At 36.8% G+C, this 5,715-nt stretch overlaps 1 pseudogene; it reads left to right on the top strand.

The window, feature by feature from the left end:
- The first annotated feature begins 3,192 nt into the window (after positions 1 to 3,192).
- Positions 3,193 to 3,996, top strand: LOC117440573 (OTU domain-containing protein 5-A pseudogene; annotated as a pseudogene).
- Positions 3,997 to 5,715: the final 1,719 nt, after the last annotated feature.

Raw genomic sequence — 5,715 nt, 5'->3', positions numbered from 1 at the left:
AGAGGTGTAAAGTAACTAAGTACATTTTCTCTAGTACTGTACTTAAGTACACATTTGAGGTACTTGTTGCTCTAAATCCCCCGGAAGTGAGGAGAGGACAAGCAGAACTACTACAACGCAGAGGGGGAGAAGTACTCAGATCTTGTGCTTGAGTAAAAGTAGATCAGATCTTGTACTTGAGTAAAAGTAGAAGTAATCAGATCTTGTACTTGAGTTAAAGTAGAAGTACTCAGATCTTGTACTTGAGTAAAAGTAGAAGTACTCAGATCTTGTACTTTAGTAAAAGTAGAAGTACTCAGATCTTGTACTTGAGTAAAAGTAGAAGTACTCAGATCTTGTACTTGAGTAAAAGTAGAAGTACTCAGATCTTGTACTTGAGTAAAAGTAGAAGTAATCAGATCTTGTACTTGAGTTAAAGTAGAAGTACTCAGATCTTGTACTTGAGTAAAAGTAGAAGTACTCAGATCTTGTACTTTAGTAAAAGTAGAAGTACTCAGATCTTGTACTTGAGTAAAAGTAGAAGTACTCAGATCTTGTACTTGAGTAAAAGTAGAAGTACTCAGATCTTGTACTTGAGTAAAAGTAGAAGTACTCAGATCTTGTACTTGAGTAAAAGTAGAAGTACTCAGATCTTGTACTTGAGTAAAAGTAGAAGTACTCAGATCGTGTACTTGAGTAAAAGTAGAAGTACCAGAGTGTAGGAATACTCTGTTGCAGTAAAAGTCCTGCATTCAAAATGTTCCTCAAGTGAAAGTATGAAAGTATTCTCATCAAAATATAGTGAAAGACAGTAAAAGTAGTCGTTGTGCAGATTGGTCCATTTCAGAATAATATATATGATGTGTTTTATAATGATTGATCATGAAAGTGTTCTCAAAGCTGGTGAAGGTGCAGCTAGTCTGAAGTACTTTGTAGACTGCAGGGTAGCTGGTGGATTTACTCCAGGTGGAACTAAAGTCTGATTCAACACTTGATTAGATTTCACATCATTCATCCAGATCTGTAAAGTAACTAAAGGGATTAAATACATGTAGTGGAGGAAAAGTACACCATGTACCTCTGAACTGTAGTGGAGTAGAAGTACAACATAGCAAAACATGGAAATACTCAAGTAAAGTACAAGTACCTCATACATGTTACCTAAGTACAGTACTTGAGTAAATGTTACTTAACACCACTGCTAAAAAGAAACACAAACAAATCAAAATGACCACAAGGAGGTGCCAATCACTAAAAAGAAACAAACACAAATATATATTTTACAATACAGTAAAAATTCCAATCCTGAATAATATAATGTATTAGTATAATATAATTACATAAACATAAAATATTTACGTTGCACTCGATATAAAATAAAGATGAAAAATGAAACTGGATTTTATAATCCTTATAATTCATAATACATAAACATAGAATGTGTACCATGTACTATAAGTCGAATACAAACTTAATCAAACAGTATTTCACAATCCATATAAAGTATTATCTTAATTAAATAGAGTCTTTGTTTACTAAAGGAATCAGAGAAATCATCAAATTAAAGATGTGATGAATGAATTCAAATAAAACAAAAGATGTATATATATAAATACATTGCACACTATATATAAAAAAGATGAAAATATAAACCGCATTTTACAATCCATGTAATTTAGAGCCTGAAAAATATGATTTGGTCTTCTTTTTTTTATAAATTATTTAATAAATCCCTTGAAAAAAACAAAAATAAATAAATATATATTAAAGTGGACCTATTATGCTATATTGGAAAAATATAATGAAGGTCCATAACTATACAAAACATGTCTGTGAATTGTTTTGCTTAAAATCCCAAACAGATCACCCATTGTAGACATGCCTCTTACTGCTCATACCCCTCTATTCCAGCCTTGTTAGAGAAACGCCGATTTTGGGTCCTTAGCTTGAAAAAAAAAAAAAAAAAGAGGAGGAGGCGGAGCTAAAGCCTGCTCAGAATTCTACCGGAGATAAAGTTAAATTCTGCTGTGATAAAACGCCATCCTGTTTAAACCACATCAAGGATTATTTCTGAAACAGTATGGAGCTCAAATGCCCTTTCTCTTGCGGGTTTATCACAAGATTAGTTCTTTTTTTCATTTCATGCTTTTTAAACACATGTGCTCTCCAGTACAGGTTAGCTCTGAGTGTTAGCGAGGCTTGCTAATGTAAACACAGATTATATTACGTTCAAAACGCATCAGGCATTGTTTCTGATAGCAACTCTCTGTGGGTCTGCCGCCGATTTGACGTCATATTGGCAGCAAATCTGTATCCGCTCGTTGTACCCCCGTTTTTAAAATATGTCGGTAGGAAAAGAGAAAAGGTTTTATTTTCTGATACTACGTGAGTTCCCTGACACACTGGGGACACATATTTATGTATAAAAGACATCAAAAAGTGCATTTTGCATGATAGGTCCCCTTTCACATAGAAAGTTTACATTGTAGGCTACTTCCTACAAATCCAAAACGTGAAAAAAAAAAAAAAAAACAGTATTCAACAATCCATATCAATCCTAAATAAATAGTTTCTTTGTATTTCTAAACCTCTCAGTGAAATCATCAAAATAAAGATCTGATGAACCAAATGAAATCACATTTAAAAGAAATAAATGTAAATATATAACATAGTACAATGTACTACAAGTCAAATATAAATGTAATCAAACAGTATTTCACAAATACAAATTTAATCAAACAGTATTTCACAATCTATATAAGTCTTATCCTAAATAAATATTGTATTTGTTTACAAAATTAATCAGAGACATCATCAAAATGAAGATCTGATGAATAAAATAAAAATAAAAGATGTATACAAACATAAATTGCACACAATCCTGAAATATACAAACCTCATTTTACAATCCATATAATTAAGACCCCACAAAATATAATGTCGTATTTTTTCTTAATATAATAGTTAAATAATTTTTAAAATCCAATGAACAAAACAAATATATTTATATATATTAACATAGAAAGTTTACATTGTACGATAATGTGAAACAATAGTTTTAAAAAATCCATTTAAGTGTTAATCCTAATAAATAGTCTCTTTGTTGACCAAATGCATTCTGAAATAATCAAAATAAAGATCTGATTAACGGCTTGACGTAAAAAAAAGGGGGAAAAAAAATCCCGTCGAGACCAGGAAGTGACGTCACGGCCCGCCGTCAGATTGTGTTGATGTTTTGCGGACTGGACGAACGGCTGGAGAGAAACGGGAAGATGTTTTTGTTCCTCTAAACCGTCGAAAAGAAGCCGAGTCGCCGGTCCTCTGATCGGTTCCGGTTCTTTAATCGCCTTAACTCGGTGATTTTTACCGAACGGCCGGGCCGGAGGGCGAACACACCGAACAGTTTGATCCAGAAAGGGAGGACTCGTCGCCCTCTGACCCCCCCCCCCCCCCCCAACACACTCACTCACTCACTCACACACACACATACACACATACACCATGACGATTCTCCCGAAGAAGAAGCCCAGTTCTGGGGTCGGTGTGTCGGATGATGACAGTAGGACCGGTCCGGACGCTCACCCCGGTCGCTCTGGAGCCCGGCAGAGAGCCTCTCCGCCGCCCTGGTCCTACCCGCCCGCTCCGCCCTCAGACCGGCGGGGCATCGAGGCGAGCACCCGGCCGCAACAGGCCTCTCCGCCGCCCGTTGGCTCCGTGTCTCCCGGAGGACCGACAGACAGCCCGATGGTGCCCGGTTCCTTAGCCGTGTCTTCCGGCGGCTCTGGTGGCAGCTGCTGCTCCGGGCCCGGGCTCAGTAAGAGGAGAAGGCAGACACAACAAGGCAGCTGCTCCGCCGGGGTGGTGGCGGCTCTCACCGGAGGAGGCCAACCGGGGGTTACCGGACCAGGGGGGGGCACCAGCGGCCAGGACACCGAGGAAGGAGCCGGGAACAACAGCGAGGACGAGTACGAAAACGCGGCCCGGTTGCAATCGATGGACCCGGCGACGGTGGAGCAGGTAGGGAGCTAACGGTAGCTTAGCAAGAAAGAAGCCTATGCTAAGCTAATGTGGCTAAACAGCTGGTATATAAACAAGGATCACATGAAACACTAAACGGCTGTATTAGCTTTCAGGATTCATAACTAGACATTTCTTTTTCGGTACCTTTCATAGTTAGAATGCAGCTAACATGTCTCTACGGTATGGTTATTTGAAACAAAAGGCAATTAAAAAACAACAACATTGACAAAAGTGAATAAAAACAGAATTATTATACTATAAAAAGTGATCACGTTCATTAATGAGACAGTACTCATTCAAATCTCAATAATCCTGAATGTCAAAAATAGTTACAAAACAATACAAGTTACATTTATTCAACTCAAAAGGGGTTTAAATTAAGTTACATTAATCACTTGTATTGGTCAATTATGTAAACAAACATCACATGAAACAGTACATGGTTGTATTAGCTTTCAGGATTCATAACCTTTTTTGTTGGCAACTTTTATATATAGAATGCAGCTTTAATGTCTCTATGGTATGTCAATTTAAAACAAAAGCCAATTAATAAACAATGAATATACTATAAAAAAGATTGATTGATTGATTGATTGAAAAGTCAAAAATGTGGTAGAAAAAGTTAAGTAAGTAGGTAGTATAGTTCATTTGCCTTTTTTTTTAACTCTCAAGAGCTTTCATAACGTGCCTTTTGTAGCTGGTCAGGGTGTGTTTTAAATGTTTATTATTAATGTGACAGTCCTCATTCAACACATGTCCTCACAAACAAAATCCAGAATGTCAAAAGAGTCCAAAAAGCAATACAACTGGGGACAGTACACTCAATAGCGATTTAAATATGTAACCAAAAAAAAAATCACTTTTATGTAAACGAACATTACATGAAACATTATATTATCTTTCAGGATTCACAACTATAACTTATTTTTGTTCGGCACCGTTCAGAATACTGCCGCTCTCATTGCTTTACACAGTATGGCAATTTAAAACAAAAGCCAATTAAAAAAACAACAACAAAACCAAGATAATTGATACCCTTTATCAACGTATGACTGCCTGATTAAGTACGTCTTCATTTGCCTTTTTTTTTTAAATGTCGAGAGCTTTCATAACGTGCCTTTTGTAGCTGGTCAGGGTGTTTTTTAAATGTTTATTAATGTGATAGTCCTCATTCAAAACTCACAAACATGTGAAAAAAGAAGCAAATACAGTCCACAGTTGAAATGGGTATAATAGGATAATGACTTCTTGTATTGGCCAGTATGTAAACAAACATCACATATTTTTTGCATTGCTCTCAATGTGTTAAAACATGCCTGGTAGTTAACTAAAGGTCAATAATAGACCAGGGGGTCCGCGGGGTCTTAAAAAGTATTAAAAGTTGATAAATCAATTTAGCGAAAATGAAGGCTATTAAAAAGTATTAAACTGCATTTTCCAAGGTTTTACATTTTGTAGCTTTTTTTCAATAAGTATATAACTTGTCCAAAGAGGTTGTGTTCTACAGTCTGCCTGAATGTAATCATGGCGTAGGTGTGTAGTGTGATTCTGTGTAGTTTATTGATGGCATCCCGTTGGGTTTGACGTCATCTGAACAGGACATTGCGCGCTCACTGCTTGATAGCGCGCGGAGGTCCGTTTACGCCGGTTGCTAAGCAACATCGTTATGGGGAAATGCAAGTCTGCGTCAAAATGGTTGGAAGATAAGGAGGAAGG

This window comes from Pseudochaenichthys georgianus, unplaced genomic scaffold (assembly GCF_902827115.2).
Source record: "Pseudochaenichthys georgianus unplaced genomic scaffold, fPseGeo1.2 scaffold_1045_arrow_ctg1, whole genome shotgun sequence".
NCBI lineage: Eukaryota > Metazoa > Chordata > Actinopteri > Perciformes > Channichthyidae > Pseudochaenichthys > Pseudochaenichthys georgianus.
Note: the sequence above shows the minus strand (reverse complement) of the source record. Positions and strands in the feature narration are given on the sequence as shown.